At 43.8% G+C, this 26,235-nt stretch overlaps 1 protein-coding gene across 3 annotated transcripts in view; it reads left to right on the forward strand.

The window, feature by feature from the left end:
- ATL1 (atlastin GTPase 1) overlaps positions 1–26,235 on the forward strand; it is a 311,830-nt gene that overhangs the window by 142,112 nt on the left and 143,483 nt on the right. The gene's annotated exons all lie outside the window — the stretch shown is intronic.

Raw genomic sequence — 26,235 nt, forward strand, 5'->3', positions numbered from 1 at the left:
TTTGTTTACCTTGGAGCTAAAGGGCTCGCTAATACAACTTGACTCAGGCTGTCATAATTGTCTAATAGTGGAATTGACAGTATCTGATACCCACAAAATGTTATTTATTAATTTTTATAATTCTTATGACAATCAATATAATAACTTAGTTTCATTAGAAAAGTTTTTGTCTGTATATAGTCAAGATTTAAATACTTTTGAGATTATACTGATGGGGGACTTCAATACTCATCCCTGTAATCAACCTTGTGTAAGTACGGGTTACGAGGGGCCTATATACTCTGTCCCTACTCATTTTGAACACTCTAAACAGGGTGAGGAATTGGAATTTTTTTTGGCCACCTGGAACCTATATGAGTCAGGATGTGGGGAGGGTGGCTGTAGGGCCCCGACGTTTAAGGGGAAAGACGCAGATACAATTATTGATTATATTTTTCTAACATCTTTTATTTTATCTAGGGTTTTAGGGTAGAGGACTGTGATCTCTGCCTTTAGTGACCACAATCCTGTGATACTTGAGATGGCGATAGGGGACCACTTGGGTTTTAAGGAAGTATCTCACAAGGGAGGGAAGGATGTGACCCCGACAGACCAGGGAAGAAGATTAAAATGGGCCAAAGTAGTTCCCGAAACCTTCCTGCAGGAAGTCCTGTCTAAGTCCGAGGTGGAGGTTGATATATACCTAAATAACAACACGCAGGGCCCTCAGATGATTGCCGCCTTTGACACCATCTGTACTAATATAAATCAAGGCTTACAGAGGGAGAATTCGGAATACAAATAACTGAAAAAGGTGGTTCAATAACAGCTGTAGTAAGGCACATGCCGCCCTCCTTAAAGCCTTAAAGGCTAGCCCCAAAGATAGGGGGCTAATAGTCAGACAGCTTACAAAAAAGCAATAAATACTAGAAAACTGGAACTAAAGGAGGAAGCATGGTCTAAATTTTCATCACCTGAGGTCCTGAGAGACAGTGGGAAATTTTGGGTGACGATAAACCAACCCCTGTTCGCGAATGAAATGAACTCACCACTCAACTGTAATATACCAGATGACGACTGGATAGCCCACTTTGAGAAAATATATAGCTTGCCAAACAAGGAGAATGGCACAGATCCTACCCTTCCTGAGAGCGTAGTTCCCCCGGTGGTATTTGAGGTCGCTGAGGTTGAAAGGGCGCATGGGGAGATGACTAAGAACAAGGCCCCGGGCCCTGATAGAGTCCCCGCTGACTTATTCATGGTGGCCTAAAAACTGTGGTCAAAAATTCTCACAAATGTATTTAATGTTTTGGCCACAAATAGCTTCCCAGCCTCCTGGTTCAAATCCATAATTGTCCCGGTCTTTAAAAAGGGAGATAGGCAGGATCCTTCCTGCTATAGACCGATTTTCCTGATAGATTCCTCTGTAAAAATCTTGGGTCGGGTCATCCTACATAAACTGACGGAGTGGTTGGAAGACAGAGGGGTCCTGTCCAACGCTCAATATGGATTTAGAGCAAAAAGGGGCACACTTTACCAATGCCTCAATCTCCAGCTATTAATTGATAAGTATACTAAAGCAAAGGAGGGATCATTGTATATGGGGTTTATGGACCTTTCCTCTGCCTTTGACCTGGTTAACAGGTCAAAGTTATGGCAGATTTTATTAAAATGGTCTTTGACCCGTCCCTAGTATATTTTTTAGCTGACCTTCATTCTGGTCTTTTAGCCTCAGTGAGGGCCACAAATGAGGGGCGCTGCACTAATCATTTTAGATCAGAAAGGGGGGTCAGACAAGGGTGTATCTTGGCCCCCCTTCTTTTTACTTTATACATCAACGCCCTGGAGCCAGCCTTAGGGGTGGCATCACAGGACATACCACGCATAGGAGATCTGGTCATACCAGTTCTCCGGTACGCTGACGACGCCGTCCTTCTGGCACGAACGGGTGTAGGCCTACACAGACTGTTAGATGCATTTGGGAGTTTTATGGAGTCCCTGGACTTAAACATAAACACCAAAAAGTCCCATGTAATGCTGGCAGGGAAGTGCTCCAGGAAAAGTAGAGCCAAAACCTTGTGGGGATGAGGTAATTAAGAGTGTGCCTACTTTCCCTTACCTGGGGGTATTATTTAATGAAAGAGGAAGCTGGGCCCCGCAATGCAATAGTAGAAGTATCGCGTTCGCTAGAACGACATCAGCTCTGTTGGGTTTTGTAAAAAAGCTGGGGGCCAGACCTGTAGAGGCAATAATTAAAGTATACAAAGCCAAATGTCTTGCGGTTGCCACGTATGGCTGCCCGATTTGGGGTTATTCCCCTCAAGACAGAATTCAGGTGACTGAAAACACATTTTTGAGATCAGTCTTAACAGTTCCCCAGTCCACCCCCACTTATTCGCTCCATACTGAGTTAGGGGTGGGATACGTAATGGATTTGATAAAAACAGCCCCATTAACGTGCTGGTTGAAGACATGGCTCAAACAAGAAATCTCCCTGAATCATAGTATACTCAAAGATTGTCTAATGCTAGAAAATGTTAGAAGGATACTTTGGCTCGCTTATATTAAAACTAGCCTGTAGAAAATAGGGCATCCCGAGCTTTTGCTATCCCCAGAGATGATAACAAAAATGGACGTTTCACAGACAAAAAATGCTATGATGAATTTGTTATCCCTAGAGAGAGAGGAGGTAGAAATCAGGAAATCAACTGAAGGGGGAATTATGCTATAGTTAGCTCCCCTGGACCTGAATTCCATCTCACCATAGTGAACCGCCCCTATCATCGGCATCTTTTAATTATATTTCGTTTTAACTTGATTCATTTTTCACTTGGCCTCTTTCACAACTGGAGTACTCCAGATAAGGCGAGTCCCTGTAGATGTAATGACTTCTCGACGCAGGACACTTTACATTTCATTATGTTCTGCGATTATTACTGTGATATTAGGAAGAAGTTTCTGTTGCCTATTCTGAGGGAGGCCGGGTTCATACAGGTTAGGCCAGCCCTCCTGTACCTTCAACTTTTAAATACTCATCGCATAGTATTCTCCGTTGCAAGCTTTTTTGTAGCTGCCGTACGGATCAGGAACCGGAGAGCCAGTGCATTATCTATTTTAGCTAACCTGGCTTCGGATGATTTTTATCTTACTTTTTCGTACTATGACACCTATGAAGATATGCTAAGTAATAGAGGCTAGCCTAGCTGTTATCACTGTTTTTATATAATATTTATGCCACTATATATATTTTTTAATGAAATGTACTATTGTCTATGGTGTATGTTGTGTAAATATTCTTTTGTATAATTGTATTGTGCCTTTTTATGATATTAATTTATCGAATAAAAGTATCTTGACTGACTGACTGACAGTCACCATTGCAGCAGTTAAGAAACATCCACAAAAAAGCAATATGTCCAGCAAAAAGGGATTATCAGGATGGAATATGGAATACTCTCTTACAGTATAGTAAGCATCCTACAAGTGTAATTTTGGGGTGAGATAAATAAGCTGGTCATGGGACAAAACCGTCATCAAAATGTGGGTATTTCCGAGGGCGCCTGGGTGGCCTACATTCACGCCATGTACTCACTCTTAGATAATGAAACTACCAGTGGGAACAGCTCGAAAACAAGTAATGTGAGGATACCAAAGGATGATATCAACAGGGGGCATCCTCAACCTCAACTGTGTGCAGTAGACATCCACTTGCACTCACAGTATACTCAAAGTTCAAATATCTCCATTATCCAAACGATCCTGCAAATTTCACAACATTTTAATATTCTTGTCAAACCTGAAGAACCACTAACAGATGTAAAGTTGCTGGTGCAGGTTTTAAAGAAACTGAAGAATGAGACCACACCTAGGCTATTGACTTCTGAATGCCTTGTACAAGCAATATGTTAATTTCTGTGCTAGATATTTTACACCCCTTTTCTATAGGATTCTTAGCTCTAATGCCATCCTGTCCTCATGGAGAGGGGGTATACTTAACTCTATATATAAGAGTGGTAGTCCCACATGCACACGTAATTACAGACCAATAGCCTTAACAGACGTTGAAGCTCAAGTGAGTATCTTTTATATACTCCAAGAACTTCAGGCGTGGGTAAAGGAGAATCAGTTAATTCCAAAACCTCAAACAGGATTCAGGTTGGGCATAGGGGCAATAAAAAACCTGTCAGTACTTACCATCCTGGCAGAAAAGGCAATACAATAAAGGGGTCAACTATTTACATGCTTTGTTGACCTCAAATTAGCCTTTGACAGATTTCCCTGTGCCCGTCTCTGGGCAAAACTGGCAGAATGATGCACTGTTAAACTCAATCATTGCCCATTATAGTAACACATGGGAACAGGTTAAAGCAGGTACATCTAAGATCCAAATCAAGAAGGGTGTAAGCAGAGGTGCGTCTTGGCTCCCTGGTTATTTAACCTTTATTTGGCTGTCACATATGCTGCAGTACGTCAGTCGTAAAAGCGCGGGTGTCCGGCGTTAGGAGGTGCTGAGCTAACGCCGGACACCCGCGCAATTACGACTGACGTACTGCAGCATATGGGAGAGCCAGTGCCACTGTGGACTAGCACACACTCACAAGTAAAGGGGGTTACGGGTATGCCCACGAAGGGCAAGAACCCGGTACATAAAATATACATAAACAAGTAGACAACCTTTGGTGCAGTGTGGAAAATTGACCCTTGCCCTGAAGAAATTGCCGTAAGTTCCCCCTGGCAATGAAACATGTCGGTTTTTAATTCAGCAGACACACAGCATGGAATAAAGTAATATAGCCAGTGTTGTCTAGCTCGGTTTTAGATCAGGAATGGCGGTGTTTCAGTTCAGATCCCACCAATCCTTACACGGTTGATACTGCTGCAAGCCTGGATAAGCCATCTTGTGCACTGACAACATATGCTACCGCACCTAGTACTTTGTCTGTCTTCTTTTTCTTACTTTAACACAATTTGTGTCATGGATTGGCAGTCGCTGATGATGAGAACCTGAGGACGCAGGCGAGTACCAGTCTGCAGACTCCCATGGTGTTACTCCCGTGAGGCACTGCTAACTTCTTCTCACATTTTTTCCTTTTCTGCTTATGTTTGGCCATTTCACACCAGTGGGTGGTATAGACCACCGGAGATAGAGCTCAAAGACACAAATGATTTTAATAATAGTTGGTGATCCAGGTCCCTCCTGAACAGACGGTATAAGGATAACCGCTGGTCCGTCACACAAAGTTGGGTGACTATATGTTTGGAGAGGTCACTGAGTAGCATGTTCACCTTTTAAACAGGCCCATTGTTGTTTATGACCTTAATCAATACCTGACACAAGGAGAGTTTTCCACCAAGGCTGGCAACAGATACAATAAGCCACCTGCAATATGCTGGCAACATAGTCGTACTAAGTCATACTCCCATCTGCCTACAGAGGTCAATAATTGCATTGGTCAATCAGTGCATTGCTCAATCAGTGCATTGGTCAATTAATGAATTAGTTGAGTATGTCAAGCAGCAAGGTCTTAAGATGAACATAGGAAAAACAAAGGTTTTTCGTCTTGTTGACCCAAAGAGAACATCTCCCAGCTGGTTCATGCAATGATGCTGTATTGATGTCGTAAATCCTATGAATATTTTGGAGTTGTGATAGAGTGACATCTGACCTATAAGTAGCACTTTGCCTTGATGCATGCCAAAGCAAACAACCTGAATTTTGCATTCAGACAGCTGTATAAGAAGCTGAGCTGCCCATCATATCAACATCTGTTTACAGTAATGGCAACACAGTTTCTTCCAACAGTTTCACATGGCCTGGAAATCACCCATGGAAAAGGGCCGGCCTTACTAAATCTTCAAATAAATGTTTACAAATACATCTTCTGCCTGCCAAGGCCAGTCTCCCTAGTACGGCTGGAATTGTGCCTAATGAACCGGAATTGCAAAGAATAAAAGCATTTGTAAAGTTATGCTGAACCCTTCATGCCTCTGAAAAAGGCTCCTTGAACACATGTGCTGGCAGGAAATGGAGTCTCAGATGAACAAGCGCCAAAATAAATCACGGTGAGCGTATTTGTTGATGCCAGTCACCACCCTGGGATTAGGAGATGCCTGGGCCCTCCCAATGGGAAGAGCATCCTTCAATCGGCGAAGTAACATCTGTCACAGCTGCAAGATAATAACACATTAGCAGCCAAATACCACGCATGGGCTGTCATCTTGTCATATCAGCACTTAAGCCCCAAGTTTACTTAACAACCCAATTTTCTCCCACGTTAAAGCACCAGATTATGTCGTTTCGTTTTGGTCAGTTTGAAAAGAAAAGATCTCACCCCCTCCTGGAAGAGTCCGCTGACAATTTAAAACTGTCGTCTATTCAGAAGCAAACAAGAGCCAGTAATGCACATATTATATGCATGCCCAGCGCTCTTAGAACATAGAAGAAGGCTACTCAAACCAGCATTCCTAGTAAAGCAAGCGCGCTCCTGTCGATAAGCCTTCATCTGTTGGGGATTCCACTGCCCTGGTGTGTCAGGGCGCTAAAAACCTGTGCCTGGAGCAAAAACTGCTCAGTGACCCGTTGCATCAAGAGCCAGAAGGAAACGCAGTCAAAATATCGAGTAGGAAATATCGACCTACCATAATATCGAGTCTGAAATATCGAAGGAGCATAATATCGAAGGCAAGAATATCGTAGGACAGAATATCGACCCAAGGTAAGTAATATCGAAATACTTAATATCGATGTAAGTAATATCGAAGTTAGTAATATCGATAGCATATATATCGATGTTACTAATTTCGATGACACTAATATCGATATTTGTATTATTTTATAGTTTTTTATTATGTATGTGTTATATGTTTAATTTAAGTATTTAAAATAATTACTATTATATGTGTATAAATTTTATATAATAATAAATAAATTTATAAGTAAATTTTATGTTTTTGTACCGGAGCGGGTTGTGGGTTTATAGGGGAATAGGGTGGGAAGTAATTTAATTATGGTAAATTGATTAGTAATTAGTAGGATTTATTAATAAATTATAATTAATTGGTAATTATGTAAAAATAATAGGAAAATCATTTTAATTAATTTATTAATTGATATATATGTTCTGTAGCGGGTTGTGGGTTTATAGGGGAATAGGGTGGGAAGTAATTTAATTATGGTAATTTGATTAATAATTAGTAGGATTAATTAATTAATTATAATTAATTGCTAATTAATGATTAATTGGGAAAAAAATTAATTGATTAATTGATATATATTTTCTGTAGCGGGATGTGGGTTTATAGGGGAATGGGGTGGAGAGTAATTTAATAATAATTAATTAATTAATATATGTTTTTAAAAATATATAATTAATTAATTGGGAAATAATTAATAATTAGTTAATTAATTAATATAATTTTGTACATATTTTAAATTATTAATTAATTGGTAATTAAATAATATTAATTAGTTACATTAATTAGAGTAATTTATTTATATATATGTAATTTTTAGTTACTGTTAATTAATTAATTGGGGAAAAATGATATTAATTATTAAATTATATTAATTACAGCTAATGTGCTAATATATTTACTTTATTGTTATTGTTAATTAATAATTAATTGCTAATTAAGTTTGGGTAAAGGTGTATTTTTAGGGTTCAGGGTCAGTTTTGGGTTTTTGGGTAAAGGGGTATTTTTAGTGTTCAGGGTCAGTTTTGAGTTTTTGGGTAAAGGGTTTTTTTTAGGGTTCAGGGTCAGTTTTCAGTTCTTGGGTAAAGGGGTATTTTTAGGGTTCAGGGTCAGTTTTCAGTTTTTGGGTAAAGGGGTATTTTTAGGGTTCAGGGTCAGTTTTCAGTTCTTGGGTAAAGGGGTATTTTTAGGGTTCAGGGTCAGTTTTCAGTTTTTGGGTAAAGGGGTATTTTTAGGGTTTATGGTCAGTTTTCAGTTTTTGGGTAAAGGGTTATTTTTAGGGTTCAGGGTCAGTTTTCTGCTTTTGGGTAAAGGGGTATTTTTAGTGTTCAGGGTCCGTTTTCAGTTCTTGGGTAAAGGGGTGTTTTTTGAGTTCAGGGTCAGTTTTCCCTACTGTTGCACTCTCTGGAGTAGGAATAGTAATTTTTACCCTTACGCTATCCAACGTTTTATTTAATTAATTGTTAAAATATCAAATGTTTATTTTATTTTTTATATTACTTACATTTTATTTATGTTATTGTTTTATGTTTGTAAATGTGTTAGTAAATTAGAATTCATTTCATTAATTTATAAATTAGTAAAATAATTATTAATACTTATTGTTCAGTACATATAAATTACATATTTACTGTATATATTTAATTAATGTATTCTTAATATATATGTATTATTTATTAATTTTAAACATTATTAGATACTTTTAAATATGTATATTTTATTTATTAGTCTTATATACTTAATTTTACATTTATATATTAAAAAGAAATCGATATTTTTAACATCGATATTTTTTACATCTATATTATTTTTTCGATATTTTTGTACTTACCATGTTGTAGATAGGATGTCGATATTTTTGCCCTCGATATTGTTGACTCGATATTCTTGTAGGTCGATATTTCTGAGGTCGAAATTCTGTCAGTGATCCGGAAACGCCATCTCACAGGCCAAATGCCCCAGACTCACCTTGATTCAAAATCTAATAGTGATGGCCACCGAGACAGACTTGACGTGACGGGCATAGCCAGCAACATTTACATAAGCACTTCTGGCACATTAATAAAGTTATAGCATCATTAGAGATATTATCATGCACAAATGGCACAGGATATAAGCCCTAGACAATCCCAAAACTGGGATAAACAAACCAACACGCACAAGGCATTTGGACTACTTTGTTTTTGTTCTTTAGATAACTATGCAGTTGTTGGTTTTTTAGCGAGAAAAGCTCAATTAAATCAAATCGCACAATTACCGTTAAAACTAATTTTCTATTGTTGTTTTTTATATATTGTATTGATTTTAATTAATCATCAATAAAGATCCATTACCCACTGGATCAGCTCCTATGTGCTGGTAAGCCTAACTGCACCACCTTTGCCTGCACAGAAGCACCTCCTTGGCCTAACCTCACAAATGCCCTAAGCATACTGGTGCTACTGACAGGGTTTAGATGTCATTTGACCTAATACTACTCAGGAATGGTGCAGAGGTTTTATTAGGCCTTGGTCCTTGCAGCAATCCTTAATGTGAGCCACTGTACACAACTGTCATGGGAGGGGCCTTTAATGCTTCTGAAAGCACATGGGATTAGTCAAATATACACTCAAAGCTTGACTTGGGACACCGTCTTCATTGGTGCAAGCATAAGCATATGTCAAAGGACAAAGGTTTGACACTGGACCTTGTCCTAGGATTAGTCAGTCACTCGGCCCTATTGACTGGTGTAAGGTGGTCCAGATAGACTCAACTAGCCCCAGTTGAGCAGTGGCTGTCTAACATTCCTTCTGCTGTTCCTATCTTCTTTGATGAACCTTACAATGAGCAGCTTAGTATACTCATCTCGGAGTGATAATCCTCAGAGTAGGAACTGCATAAAGATGTGCTTTACGCTTGTCTTGACATCCAATCATTGGCGTGTTGGTCGTTAACTCCATTCTCAAGACTGCAGAGTGAAAATCTCCAGAAATGAGCTCCTCCACAAAATACCAGGTCGGTAGAGTCCCAGACCTGCCACATGAACCTCAGTGGGCAAAAAGATTCCAAACTTTCCTTTTCCGCTACATGTACACACGCCGTCAGCCTTGTGGGAGTACGTTGATGAAAGTCATGGCCTTTAAGTCATGCACAGGTTGTCCATAGCCTTGTTCTAACAAATGTTCATCGTTGCTTGTACTGCTTATGTTATCAATGATCCTGTTATCACTACCTGTTTTGCAATCAACACAGGAACCTGGATATGAGGGAGCTCTGGGACCCTGAGTGAATTAGGGGCGATCATTCTTTACGTCTTGGCCAATAAGTGATCCTGATATTGAACTATGGACAGAATGAAGGAAGGAGAATACCTCAGAAAATGAAAATTACATAAAGTATCAGATAATCATAAGGAAGAGATACCCATCTCTATGAATATGCAGTTCTTGGCCCTTATTCAGCAATTCAGAGCTTCCCCGAAAGGTTTGATGTACCCCGGCAGGTAGATGTCGTCTAGACAGCTTCAGTGATCTGGCAGGAGCCTCTAAAAGGTTAACAGACTGGTATTGGAGAAAACATCCAAAACATAGGAAATGGTCTGTTCCATCTCCCGCTCACCAGCTCCCTTTACTGTCTGTTGTGGTGTTTGCTCTCAACAAGCACAAGACATCTACATCCTTGGCCTGGCTAATTATTGAAAAAGAGGGCACAATTCATGATTCAATTGGGAAGAAGGTTTGTCAAATGAACCTAATGTCCTCCAACAAGTATAGACCTGCTATCAGGATAGGTGCCACTGGGCTCCAGTTGTAACAATTGGGCTCTTTGACCACTGGTGTCCTGAGACTCCTGTACTGCGGAACCTTAACTGGGAACCAAGTACCCCTTTCTAGAACTGCCTCTCAAGGTAGCGATGGGGAGCAGTCCAGACCTTTTGCAAAGGAGGTGCAAGGGAGGTGCTAAGGGCTAAAGACTCAGCACAACTCTTAATAAATTACTGTTTAGTCTGTGCTTTTGATAAAAAGGAAAAGTATATATTTGCACACATTACACAATACTACTCGCAATTTTACAAATATATACAGAATGGTGACACCTTAAAAGGGCCTCAGAACCAAAAGGGGTGCACACCAACGAAAGGCCCCATGAATCAGGTAACCCCCTAAGGTTTCATGGCCCACCGGTACTGGAGGTCTCTCTACAGTCTGCACACCAGCAAGCTCTGACCACTAAAACAAAATACTCACCCAATGAGTATTATTTGCATAGTGAGTGTTTTGAATAAAAGTCTTGCCTCCTTGCTTAGTCAGGGAGCCACCACCATAGCTGAATGTAGAATGGTCAGGTCAAAACACAGTGTAATCAATATTAAAACATTTCAGAATGGTACTCCCTTTCAATGACATTCAACAGTATGTGCAATCATTCATTGTTTTTATCAATAAAAACATAAATTTTCAATACTGTATAGTGTATGTTCTTTGTCCCACCTTTACACTTACTGCAAAGCAGAGACAGGGCCTAGTAAAAAAGTCCTTGCATCCCAGAACCCTAAAACAAACATTGTAGCTCCAGCCATGCTTAACATTTCTGATAAATTATCGCGGGTTCACTCTTTTCCCACCATGGCAGAGTTACGGGCCTAGATGTATCAAGCATTTTGCGATTCATTAAGGCCAAAATTCGCAGAATTTCGGCCTTAACAAATCGCAAACGGACATTTTGCATCTTTTGGGATGTATGTGAAATTAGCAAAATAAGGAATCACAAAAAAATTGCGATTCAATTTTGCTTAAGCATTTAAGGAATCGCAATTTTGCGATTCCTTAAATGCCATGTATGAAGCTTTTTTCATTTGCGAATTCAGGTTAAGGAATCGCAAATTAACACCAACTTGAGGTTCGTGTTAATTTGCGAAATCCTTTCAAAAACCAAAATTTGGCAATTTTGAGGGTGGCATGTGACACACATACATGCCCGTAGGGCATGTATGTGCGCCATATGCACACACATGTAAGTTTCAGGGGTGCAGCAGGGTGTCCATGAGACACCCCTGCAGCCTTGCAATAATTCTCAAATTGCGATTAGCAAATTGATAATTCGCAATTTGAGAATTATTTCGCAATCATTCCTATGGGCCTCCTGGCCCATAGGAATGAATGGGAAATTATTCCTTATTTGCGAATTCGCAACTTGCGAATTCGCAAATTAGGAATAATAAGGAATCGCAAAAAAATAGCGATTTAAAACATACATCCCATTTTGCGATTTCTTAATAGCGATTCGGTAAAAATCGGTATTAAGAAATCGCAAATAGGAACGATGATACATCTAGGCCACGGTAACCACCTGAAATTGCAATACTTCTCATCATTGCTGCTTCAAGATCTAGTGACAAGGGCACATGAAACAGGCAGGCTGCCCCTAAATCAGATGAGGTTTACAAAGAGCCAAGGGACACTTTCAAATCTGATGACTGTAAGACTAATCATGAAAACAGCAAATAATACCCGCACACCGTTGTTTATGTGCTTTGGGGATTTCAAAGCAGCGTTTGATCGCGACCTGAGCGACAAGCTGAGGGGAAAGTTTCAGCGTTGGGGGATCCCGCACAACCTCCTGAGGGCAATTAGGCTGCTCTATGCAAACACCTGGGTTACGATCAAGGTCGGAGATGGAACCCCTCTGTCGGGGGAGGTGAGGACATCCATTGGCCTAAAACAGGGGTGTGTTCTCTTATTCAATCTATACATTTCGGACATTTCTCCGTCACTTGATGAGTTGGCTTCTCATGCCCGAGTCTTGGTGGTCTCCCCCTGTCAAACATCCTCTATATAGATGGACTGCTTCTTCTCAGTAACACCAGAATAGGGCTGCAAAGGCTACTTATCCACTTAGCAGTGTATGCAGTCGACAACTATCTAGAGATCAACCTAAAGAAAACCAAGGCCAACCCATTAAGGAGCAAATGGCTCCTTAATGGATCTATGATGGACAAGGCAGCCAGCTCTGTTTATATAGGTGTTAATATATACTCAAGGGCCTCGTTTGCACTGCAAAAGAAAGCTATTAGAAAAACACTGGCCCTAAACGTTGCTTTTTCGACTCTAGCAAAAACTCTCCGGGGCCATAAGCTTAAAAGTCAGCTTATGCCAACCCTCTCATATGGAGGTGAAATAATTCTGGGTTCAGATGCCAGCTTACTGGATGACAACGAAGACTTTCAAGCAAGCCCTCCAACTACCGAGATCATCTTTGCCAGTACAAATTAGGCTTCAGTTTTCGCTGGTAAGGCAGACCCTCGCCAGGCCTGGGGCATTCGTAAAATGCAGTCACAAGCTGAAAAGTGCTGCCAAGTAGTCATTAGCCCATCAGGTCTGGTCCAAAATCACCCTCCAATGAGAGAAGGGCGGCTATAAAAAGTACCTTGAGGACAGCATCAAAGCACCCGGCTTGGGTGAGCTGTGGCAGCTTGACACAAGCAAGCAAGTGTTCAAGAGAATTGTGAACAAAAGCGTCAGGCTGAAGTGCCGGGTAGAGGATAAAGGAACAGTGGCCAAGCGAGCGCACGGATGGCTTGTGTTAAGCACCTATGATGACCAAAAGGACAGCCTTTCCTTGAGGCCGGTAGCATGTAACTGAGCACTTTATGCATAGGGGGTCCTCATCAGACAGTAACACGGTCAGCCCCTTTTATAGTGACACCATAGACCAAGTTGGGACGTAACACCCTGTGGTTCCAAGTAAACAACCTCCTTAGTGACAGGGACCTGGACACATAACTTGTGGGCTTGCACTATGTACTCTGCCACCTTGCATATATGCCTCTAACTGGTGCCCTGGGTGCCAACAATACTGGCTGTTTTAACAACATGTATTTTACCCTCAGTTGGAGGGTACTGAGACTGATACCCCACAGCAATCTAAGGTATGTTGAAGAAAGGTGACGTGCACTAGGCTCCCCAGGTTTGGCATTTTGGGGAGATTTTTTTATGTGAGGTTTATCTCTTTTTATATTTCCCCCTTTTTAGGTCTCGCGTTGCACTGCGAGAGTTCTTTTGTCCAGGGTTCAGAAATGGACCCTGGAAATGAACACACTTGTGTGTGTGTTTTTACTTTTGTGGCCTGCTATTGGCCTTTGCCTGCGTGTTTGGTTTAAAGAGAGCACACAATAGGTCAGAGGTGGGCGCATAGCTCTGCCCCTGGCCTATTGGTGTCTATTATGCCTGGTTCTGGCATATGGTTTCAATTACCGTGGCCAGACACGGGCGCGATAATTGAAAGCATATGGCGCGCGCACCACTCGCGGCTTTGTTTTTCGCAAAAACGAACGCTTTTGGTTTCACGATCGGCTTTCTCCTCCCTCCCCACTCCCCTTTGGTCCCTACCCCTCTGCCCCCTCCTCTCTGCCATTGTGCCATAGGGCTTCCTCCCTCGCCCCCTCCCCCACCCCCACGCTGGACCGGCCTCAGCAGAGCTCAGGAGATGCTGGGACGCCGCTCACCGCTCTGCTCCCAGGTAGGAGCCTCTGCAGCCGGGCCCTGCGGCCGACACAAGTCTCTATCTTTGGCCCACAAGTGACTTCTCAGAGTGCAGCCATGCTTGTCTGTTACTAAATTCATTTAAAAGTGGTTGCATTCAGTTTCAGATTGCACTCATGTAATTTTGCCCACCCGCAGGTTGACTTCTCCGCTTGACTCTTCACAAACAGGATGGCCCTGCAGTTCTCGCTGCCAGGAAGGACTTGAGTCACTAGCATCCGGATGTGGCCGCGGCGCACTTTTGAAACGTATACTTTCACACTCAGCATGGTGAAAACCACTGCACCCAGATGGCATGACGCAGAAAAGGAACTTCGGTGCAGTTGCTGTAAGGTCTTGTCACAATGCAATCCATGGAAGCTGTTTTTTGTGCAGTGTTTACATATCTATTCGAATTTAAGAGGCGTCCTTAGCACCTGTGAGTATGAGGTTGAGGTAGGGCACTCCAGGGATGTGAGCTTGTGTTTTGTGCCTTCCAGTTCCCCCTATCACTGGCGTACCAGGGCTTGGCCAACTGGCAGCGCGGACAGTTGGCTGGTGATCGGATCCATTGATTGTGTAGGTAGGAGGATCAAAGGGGGACTGGACTGTCCGTCTCCCCGAACCCCTTCTCCCAGCCACGCATTACACTTCCTGGCTGGGCCGGCCAACTGTGGACCATGCTATGCCTGTTAGCTGAGGAATGTGTGCACATCATGGAATGATGTGCATGTGTGCATCTGTGGATGGGCACCAGGCGCTCTGGATAGGATTCCTAGGTAACCCGTGGTGGCGACCCGGTATGTTTATTTACTAGATAGACATTTTGTCCATCGGTTTTAGCCTCAAATCTGCGCCTGTTGAGTCGCGCTCTGATAAATCCAGCTAATATAGCATAACTTCCATACCCATGGTGGCCTTCATGTAGTTTTGCACTAGACCCCATTCTCCACACTGTGCTGGTGCGCGGCACTGAGCACCCCAAGGCCATAGCTAAATAAAGGTGCTCATTCCCTGGTCATCTCCCCCTGTCTTACCATGTGCATACTCATGCCTATGACTGGCATTATACATTCCTCCACTGGTACCGTCTTCTCCAACTCTCTCTGAAGTGTTCCACTGAGTACTCAAGTCAATGGGTCGGTTCCTGCATCGCAGTGCCGGCGCGTTTGCCTGAGACGACCATCCTCTGTTATGCTCTGTTGCGTTATAAAGGCTGTGCTTGTTTCAAAACATTCCTACACCTATCCCTGTACAGCTGGTACTCCTGTGGCATGCTTCAAGGTGGGTTGAAGTATTCCTGTGCCATCCGTGGCCCTATGGCTTGCTGCACCGTGTGCCCATATTAATAGCTCTGTTAAGTTATGGTGGGTGCTTAGTGAAGTGGTTAAGATGAGGTTTTACTGTGCCCCATGCTCCTTGCTCAAGATTGGCTCTTGCAGATTGGCTCTTGCAGTCCTTGTATATCAGCCACCGGTTTCATCCATTCTCCAAGGACACCGTTGGATGTACATGGCCATGGTGGTTGAGTAGATGTGTCACCTTTCGATCCCTGAACATCCTCTATTGTACCTCATGCTCTATATGGTGCACATGACATTAGCTGGGATAAAGTATTCCCCTCTTGGTTACCCCATTCCAATCTGCCTCCTACAATGTGTTCTCTTGAGTTCTTCTGGCCGCCTATTGGGGTTGAGTAGTTATCTACAGTTTCCCTGATAATCTCCCCTCCTATGAAGGGTACTTTGGCCACTCATGATGACCACGTTTGGATTGTGATACATTTTACTGTTGTTGACTGGTCATCTTGCCTTTTATAGCATATTCTGTCATTTTCTCAATGCAGTGGTTGCAGTGGCATAGCAAGGGGGGGTGGGGCTTGGTCCACCCCAGGTGGCATTAGTTTTGGGGGTGGCGGCAGCCCCCCCACTGTTAGCTTTGGCTGTTGCAGGTGGCTGCCACAGGAATCGCCAGCAATACTCTTACACAGGGCCGCTTTGGGGCGGCCGCCACAGGGACCTCCACAGGTGGCATAATGTCTAGCTACGCCACTAAGTGTTTGTTTTCATGTAAGCATATGTCTAAAACGCAAATAGAACCACACACACAACCACACACACACACACACAACCACACACACAACCACACACACCACCACACACAACCACACACACACACAACCACACACACAACCACATATACAACCACACACAACCACACAACCACACACACACACACCACATACACACACACAACCACACACACACACAACCACACACACACAACCACACACACAACCACAACCACACACACTACTACAACCACACGCACAACCACACAACCACACACACCCACACACACAAACACACACACACACACACACACAACCACACAACCACACACACAACCACACAACCACACACACACACCCACACAACCACACACACACACAACCACAAGGACACACACAACCACACACACCACCACAAACACAATACACACAATCACAAACACAACACACAACTACACACACAAACACAACACACACACAACTACACACACACACACACATCCACACACACAACCACACACATAACCACAAACACAACCACAACCACACATACAACCACACATACAACCACATACAACCACACACACAACTACGCACACTTTCACCAGGCATAGACACCATCAGTCATCAGTGCACGCTTTCACCGGGCACAAACGCCACAAGCCATCAGTGCACGCTTTCACCGGGCACAAACACCACCAGCCGTCAGTACATGCTTTCACCAGGCACACACACACCACCAGACGTCAGTGCAGGCTTTCACCAGGCACACACACCACCAGCCGTCAGTGCAAGCTTTCATCAGACACACACCACCAGCCCTCAGTCAGTGCACACTTTCACCAGGCACACACACCAGCAGCCGGCAGTGCACACTTCCACCAGGCACACACACCACCAGCCATCAGTGCACAATTTCTATAGGCACACACACCACCAGCCATCAGTGCACACATCAATTATTAACGCATCCACAATTAACTATTGTAGCAATCGCAGTATGGCGCACTTTACTTTTAAACATATTCATCTAAAGCGCAGCATGCCACCATTGCTACAAAAATAAATACACATTTTTTTGGCCTACAATTTATAGACTTTTGTTGCAATTGGTGTTGCAATATTTAGCAATGCCAATAGCTCAAACTTAATTAATGCGAGACCTATTGCATTGTAAATGCTTGTTAATAATTACTTAAAGGCATGTCAAATGTATGTCCCGTAATGTATATGGTTTTTATTAACTAATAAACTATCATTATTACTTACTATTACCTGACATTAAGGCTGGGACCACTATGGGGGCCTGCTGGACACCTCACACGTTTCTACTCCTTTTCATGGTGCACCAACACCACAAAAGCCAGCACACACATTTATTCATCCCCGCTGGGTCTTATAGGATACATTTTGCAGCAGGACTGTGACAATTCCATTGGTGCAGCCACAGGATGCTGTATACCTTTCATTCTTTCTGCTTTTTACTGCACCTCCAGCAAGTTTTTTATACCTCAGGTGTCCCAGACCTAAGTGGTGCACCAGCCATGCTTTCGTTGTGGACCGCAGGCGCCTCCACATCTCTTAGGATCTCTGCTGGCTCCCTGCTGACTGACACAGCTTGCGTGTGCTGGCACAGGTGCCAGCTGTCCTCACTCTCCTGTCCACATGCGGGTGAGGATTGTGGTGGTTTTTGTTGTTGTTTTTTTTAAACCTTTTTATTGGATTTTACATTTCAGAAATTACATACAGCAAGCATTGGCATATGTTACATGTTGCAATTAGTAAATTCTGATATCATACGTAACAACAGTGGAGGATCTTATCTAGGATTGGAGGTGTTAAAGATATAGTCGGTGGAATGGGGACCGCAGTTCATTGGCCTATATAACAGTCTCTATGCCCATTCCTCTTGTGACTGATGTCATGAAATGTGAATCCAAGTTCTAACTGGAACCGTGGTTCTCAAAACCAGGAGAAATACAGGGGTGAGGGGGGCGGGCATGGGGTCGTACATCATGATGAGCCAGATTGGAGATGGTTCTTGTCAGCCCGCTGATTGCAGACTAAGTGTTTCCTGCGAGGCAATGTCGCACGTGAGGATTGTGGTGTTGTGTGCTCGCCGCTCCCCCAGACACAGGCAGTGCTCATGGCAATCTGACTCTCCCTGAAAGCCTAATTAAAGGAGGAGTGGCAGAGGTCCGCAATACGACTGATGTCCTGGCCCCACTGAATAACAAAGAGTTTAGGAGTCCAAGGTGCTCAGTGATGTATTGACCCCATGGCTACTGACCCTTCCCAGAAGAAATTTAAAAATGGGTGTGGGTACTAGGAGCGCTGCTTCCCCTGTTGGTCCACCAGGATGCTGCCCTTCCATGAGGGCTATCTGATAAACCCCAAACTCCAGTTGAACTTTCCTCTGTCTGGTAGCCTCAGGGACTCACCAGGCAGCTCCTCCATAAGGGGAAATAAACCAAAGCTGATTCCTTTAATGTGTGCCTTTCAGATGTTTTTTTTTTTAATGTAGAGCTATTTGTGGCACGCTCCCACCACCAGAAGTGTTTCTCTCAGGTCTAATGGCCTCTACATTTTTAGAATACCCAGCAGGTGATATTTGCAACTGCTCATCCTCTGGTAAGTAGGGGCTCAGGGCCTCTCCTCCTGCCCCTAGCTCCTCACAACCTGATCATTATGGCTTCTTGGCTGCACCCAGAACCTGATCCTCTCCTTAGTCTGGTACTTCACCTTGGCCTGGGATCCTTCTCAGCTGTACCCCTTGTCCCTCAATCATTGTTACCCTACCTGATTGCCCTCCCCTAACCCCACTGTTTACTAGCAACATGCAAAGGCACCTTTGTGTCCAGCAGGAGTTAGGGGTCCTTTTGAGGAATCACACAAATGATGAGGAGAATCTTCTTGCTACCACCAGTAACAAGTAGTTCAACAACTGCAAATCAGAAGCTACCATTTCTTGATTTAATCAAAACCTGCTACTATGCCCTTTCATAGATGTGAATCCTGTTTTATTAAAGGTAGCACCATGTTTTACAGGTGTTTCGGGTTTTAACAACATTGCTGATGTTTGTGTTTCTGACTCTAAAACCCTTCTACTTTTCTCTGCAAGGAAGTTGAGTGTTGATTCTCAAAAGACAGCTATATTCTATGTCAGGGAATTTGGGAAGGCATTCTCTGATCATTAGTGTTAGCTAGCAACTGAGCTGTCTAGTGGACCAATATACCATAGTAGTTGACTGTAGGCAGTCCACCTGGAATGGGTGGCAAACTCACAAAGAGACTCAGCTGGCTCCGATTGATTGGTCTCCTTTCTCTACTGCTTCTTCTGCTGAGCTTCCATAATGGATCTGTTCACTTCCTGGCAGGAGCATGCAAGGCCATGCGCTGTACATTCTGAATGGGCAAGACGCCTAGTACCTTCTAGAATGGACGGTTCACATCTGTTTGCCTTCATTTTTCTGCCTTGGCTTCCTGACTAATTATCAAGTTGAGATGTTCCTCAATACTTTATGATCTTGGAAGGATCTCTCTTTATTTTATTTCCACATTTAACCTCCACCCATTGTTGACATAGTATATCTTGGGGTGCCTGGCAATGTCTCTATTCTGTCTAATTATTACTAAGGTTCCTAGGTTCTTATGCAGTATTGTTTGACAGATATATCAATTCATTCTTCTATTGGAAAGCAAGTTTTCAATTCATCAGTAACTCATTAGGTGGTCTTTTTCCATCTTTGATTGTGGGAATATTTCCAGCTTCCCTACGCAGTGGATGGTAGGACACAATCTGAGGTTCAGATTGATATGCACTTCTGGAGAATTTGTCAGAGTGCCTAATAATGAGGTTGCCTACTGACCTTTTCAGGCTTCTTAGGAGTCTAGAAGATGGGGTTCTGAGCAAGCAGGTGAGTATATGTTACTTAGTTGAGTGTACTGGCGTCCTTTGGCTCATTACCCCTACACAAGCCCATCCATAATCCCTCTGTCTTTACCTAGTAGATATAGAGAGTGAAATGTTTATTATTTGCATTAAAAGAGATGCTCCGGTACCTGATGTGTGGCTAGGATATACCACAAATCTGGAGGAAGGGAGATCCGAACAATCAGTAGAATTTGGACTATGGAGGGCAACTTGGACAGATTAACATACACTATTTTGCCATTTTGATGCAGGATCCCTGTATTTCTGATGGAGCCAAGATCAGTCCAAATGCTCACAGAATTGAAGCACTATGATGAGCTCAATGTTTTTAAATTGTTAGTAACGTACTAGGTTACTCACCTGATTTCAAGTGCCCCGGTCCACTGCAGCCCGAGGCTGATTGTTGTGGAGGGCGAATTGAAAGCAAGTGCCAGAAATCCTCACTTCCGGCTGCACACTTACAGACACCATCTTGGATGGCGGTCTAGTTGTTTTGCGCTCCCGTAACCCGGCATTGAACGGGACTGGGCACGCCAGCTCACTATTTGAACAGCAGGACCACGAACTCCTGCCATGCTGGGGGATTGTAATTTAATTACTCAGGCTGTGTCAGTCATGTGGGGAACATTTGTTTTTAAAGTGTGCTCAATGTTTTTAAATTGTTTGTAACGTACTAGGTTACTCACCTGATTTTCTCGCCTGATTTCAAGTGCCCCGGTCCACCCCAGCCCGAGGCTGATTGTTGTGGAGGGCGAATTGAAACTGAGTGCCGGGAAGCCTCACTTCCGGCTGCACACTTACAGACGCCATCTTGGATGGCGGTCTATTTGTTTTGCACTCCCTGTTGCCTATTTATGTCCTGTATGGTTAGTGAGCGCAGCGGACGCGCAAAGCGGGTGCGCCGGTGGCACGCCGAAGACAAGCCCATCTGCGCCTGTCCGTACCAGTTCATCACCTCTCACCAAAAATGCTGGCCGAGGCGCGTCTGATATCCATATCTTTTCCAGGGAAAATCTATTGGCAATGAATCCCTTAGCTAATCGTTCTAAAGCTTCTCCATTACACCCTTTGAGTGGGCTCATCAGATGCCCACGCTGTAGGTTTGTGCTCCCTGCTCCCTTATCCCTTCCGCCACCTTATATTACTAATTCACAACGACGTCTGAAAATCTTGCAGCTTAATGTGAGGTCATTAGTTAAACATCATGCAGACATCTATGACCTCATTATTGATGAAACTCCGGACATATTCTTTCTAACTGAGACTTGGCTCAATGGGGATACGATGGCTGAGCCTAACTTAGCTCTGCCCGCAGAGTATTCCATCTGCATGTTAAACAGGGAGACCAGGGAGGAGTGGCATTGCGATGATTTTTAAATCCTGCTACTCCTGTCTCTTCACGAAGGAAGTAGTGGAGGGTTGTGAATGTGCTCGTTTTAGCATTAGTGTGGGCACCCACCGGACTCTCTCAGGGATCCTGGTGTACAGGCCACCAGGGCCGGCCATTAGTTTTATAAATTCTTTTCTGGAGGTGGTGGGCTCACTTGCTGTGGGGACTGCCAATTTTAGCATTTTTGGTGATTTGAATTTGCATTTCGATCTTATGCAAGACAACACCATCGGTAGCTTGCTTGCAGATCTTGCTGCATTCCAGCTAAACCAACTGGTCTCTAGTCCCACGCATGTGGGTGGCCATTTGCTAGACCCTATTTTTTCTAATATTGAGTCTGCTACTGTGGCGACCTCATGGGTTGGTCAGACCATCAGTTGTTAGAAATGTCCATCCCTATATCAGAGCGGTTCTGCAAGGCCGCTCCCCGACCTGTTTTTAAACGCCCTTGGCGGAAGTTGAGATTAGAGGACTTTCATGCACTCCTTAGCACTGACCCTTTGGGTCCTTTTAATAACGTTGAGTCAGGTTATGAGGTGTTTTGTGACTGGATCACACGGGCGTTGGACTTCCTCATCCCGGCGCGCTGGTTTAAGGGTCGCATTCATGATTCCAGTCCTTGGTACAACGACGCCTTGACCACATTGAGGAAGTCTTGTAAAAGAACAGAGCGAGCATGGAGGAAAGACTATGACCCTAGAAAAGAAGCACAGTCCTTGGCCGAACTTAAATCTTACCATAGAGCTGCTTGTAAAGCTTGGGCAGCCTATTACGCCAATGAGATCAAGCTCAGCTCTAACATTTTCAAGATTTTAAAAGACCTCAGAGCCAGAACAAACACTGGACTCCACTCTCAGCTTTCGAATCCATACCAAAAAAAGTTGTTGGTACGTGTTTCGGTTTCTTGCGAGGTCTTAAACCTCTTCTGAAGTTTTTTGAACCCTCAACACGCCAGCTGATTGTCCAGTTGACTATTCTATCTCGACTGGACAATGCTAGTTCCCTGCTATTGGGGTCTAATCAAGCTGAGATTACCCGATTGCAACGTATCCAAAACGCGGTGGCCAGAGTCTTTGCTGGGGCTCCCTCGGTTCTGTCCCATTGCCGATACCATCCGGAAACTTAATTGGCTTCCCATGGAGGAGCAAATCCAGTTTAAAACTTTGTCTCTCTTTTAAGATACTGAAGCTCGCTACGCCCAATCTGCTTTGTAATTTGCTGACCCCATATGTTCCATCTCACGCGCTGCATTCTTTAGGGCAGCATTTGGTCACTGCTCCTTGTGTGAAGCCGTGTCGAGCGGGAGGACGTTCCTTCCGTTGTTTGGCGGCCAAACTATGGAACTCCTTGCCTGTTCAGATACGTGGTTTGAAGGGTCTGTTGGACTTTAGGAAAGCTATCAAAACCTATCTCTTTCCATTACAATAACTTATCTGGCCGCTGTTTTTATATTAGAGCTTTCCCGCTGTAGTACCCAGGTTCGTTCTCTGTTGTTTGGAAGCGCCAGGACGCCCCTTTACTGGGGCAGCAGTGCGCTATATAAGCACGGATAACATAACATAACATAGCATAACATAACATAACATAACAATAGGGAAAGTGTGTGATTGTATACTCACCTCGTGTTAGCTGGAACACTTACAGGCAATATTTTGATTGTGCTAAAATGGGGATTTGTTCATAGCACTGGAAGAAAATGTTTTGCAAATCAGCAAATTGTTAGAAGATGTCTATTGGCTAAGTGACACAGAACAGCTACTTTTAATCAAGTGAGCGGTCATTGCTGATATTTTGATTCCAAATTAGTAGAAATCCTTTGCACAATAAATTATTGAGCAATACAAAGGTCTATAATATTGCCTTCTTAAGTAAAATATTGACTGTGGAATACTTCTGTTGTTTGGTTGTACTGGGAAAGCTTGAAAATATTAGCAAATGCTTTAGGACATGTCTAGATTGTGAAGAAGTAGATGGTATAAATGTGATTAAAGGGGTTCAGAAGGTTTTGAAGGGTATAATAGGGTAGAAGGAAGGAGAGCATATCTGAGTTGTGTAAATGATAAGCGGTTGGGGCTGTGGCCCACAGAAGGTGCTGGATTAACAGTAAGGAACAAGGAAAGAACCTGCAAGCCATAGGGAGAAATCACTTGTGTTGAGCATTCCTTGGATTTTAAAAAGGATAGGCTATGTGAAGGAAGGAGGTTTTGAACAATCCACCTTGACTGGAGAACACTGTCAACATGTGTACATTTGGATCTATACTTAGTGTTCATTCTTTGTTCAACATCCACAATAATAGGACGTAGGCTTCCTATTATATGTCTTCTTTACATACTTAGGATTTTTATCTAAAAGGAAATGAAATTTCCAAAGTTTGATGAAACTATAAAACTTGAGACTGTATCTCAGTACTTCACAAGAGAGTCTGTAAATAGGGTTCACACTGACCTACACAGTGGAACAAATTGTAATCTTGTGACTGTCAATGTAGCAGGTCAATCCATTTCCCAAGTACGACGAAAGAATCTTTCTGCTGCTTAAAGTAGCCTTGTTATGTTATGTTATGTTATAATGCGTTTATATAGCGCACGGCTACTCAAGTGAGTGTCCCGGCGCTTTCCACATGCAGCTCAAGGTAGAATAGCACAACAGAGCACAAACAAACACCAGATGGGAAGGGGAAAACAAAAAAGGCCTAAAGGTTAAAAAGCCAGGTCTTCAGACTCTTCCTGAACTGAAGCAGATTGGCGGTGCTGCGTAGCGTCAGCGGAAGCGAATTCCACAGCTGGGGAGCCTTACAGCTAAAGGAGCGCCCCCCAGCGCGGGCCTTCCGCACACGCGGGACCACAGCATTAAAAAGGGATTCAGACCGCAGAGAGCGGGCTGGACGGTAGAAGGCCAATCTCTGCTGCAGATATCCAGCACCTGAGCCAAACAATGCTTTATGCATCAGCGTCAGAGATTTGAACATGATCCGCTTCCGGATGGGCAGCCAATGGAGCGTCTGTAGCAACCCGGAAGCTCGAGCTCGCCTGTGCAGGCCGAAAATTTCCCGGGCGGCAGAGTTCTGCGCCACCTGCAGGCGCTGGACCAGGTAGTCAGGAAGGCCAAGGAAGAGGGCATTGGCGTAATCCAGCCTGGATCCAATGAGAGCTTGCACAGTAATCCGCCTATGCTCCACAGACAGCAGTGGTAAGAACTTGCGGAGCATTTTCAAAATGCCATAGCAGGTGCCGGCCAGACCGAGAACATGCGTTCTCAGCGAAAGCTGATTGTCCAGCTTGACTCCCAGGTTTTTGGCAACCAATGATGACTGTACAGGAGGACACATATCAGACGGCCACCATTCCCGCCATTCAGGATCGGTGGCACAGCCGAAGAATAAAACCTCCGACTTACTCGAATTGGCTTTCAGACTGTTCCGCTGGAACCAGTCGAAGACCATTCCCAGGCAGCCCCGAATACTCTCTCCATCAAACGCCTGATCTTTACCGCATGTGAAGAGGAGTTGCGTATCGTCGGTGTAGGACACGATCTGGGCCCCATGTGCCTCCACCACGGCCGCCAAAGGGGACATGAAGATGTTAAACAGCGTGGGGCTCAACACAGAGCCCGGTGGAACCCGACTCCCAATGGCGGCATCTCGGCGGAGCTCTGGGAGACCCAGATCGTCTGGCGGCGGCCCTCAAGAAAAGATGTGAACCATTTGAGCACCGTCCCCCTAAGGCCGATGTCATAAAGCCTGGCAAGAAGCGCCTCGTGGGAGACGGTGTCGAAAGCCGCCGACAGGTCTAACATGACCAACATGGCCCTGCCGCCAGCATCCAAGGTCTCCCTGATGATCTCAGAGACCTCCAACAAAGCTGTTTCCGTACTTAAGTTAGGATGGAATCCGGATTGGGATGGATGGAGCAGATTGTTAGCTTCCAAAAAGCTCGACAGGACACCATGGACATGTTTTTCTGTGATCTTGGCTAGAGCCGGGAGAAGTGAAATTGGCCTATAATTGGCCAGAACCTCGGCGTCAAGACCCGGCTTTTTCAGGAGGGGGATCACCATCGCCCTTTTCCAGGTGCGAGGGACACTCCCCTCCCTCAGGGAGGCATTGAGGATGGGGTTGACCAAAGGGTTCACCACTGCCGCCATCCCGGCCTTCAGCATTACATGACCAACATCTCTTAATTTTTATATTGATTAATATTGGTCTTTTAAGATTAAGAATGTCTCTGTTTTTTGTTGAGTCAGATCGGATCTTTTCTTACCTCTTTTTTGCTCTTGCTTTTTGTGTTTGTGTCTGTGGGAGGAATTACCCTTGACCACTGTTGGTCCCTTCTACTGCATCCACTCTCGTATGTGGTTTCAGCCTTTGACACAGGTCTAAGAATATCAGGAACTAAGGGAGAAAATGAGGCAAGACTACAAATGAAACAGCACAAAAGGTGGAGGCAGAAACGGCATTGAGATTTATAAAGAAATAAGGGCTATGTTTGTTAAAGGTTCACCATTAACTTCTCTGCAGCCTGCTGGTCAAATAGGAATTCCAGGAAGGCTTAGTCTATTTTCCATCTTTTTGAGGTTGGTAAATTGAGTGTCAAAGATACGTTTTTTGTGTGTTTATGAAGGTTTTTTCACCTGTTTTTATGGGATATATGAAAGGTCGCAGTGGTTA

Source organism: Lissotriton vulgaris, chromosome 9, assembly GCF_964263255.1.
Source record: "Lissotriton vulgaris chromosome 9, aLisVul1.2, whole genome shotgun sequence".
NCBI lineage: Eukaryota > Metazoa > Chordata > Amphibia > Caudata > Salamandridae > Lissotriton > Lissotriton vulgaris.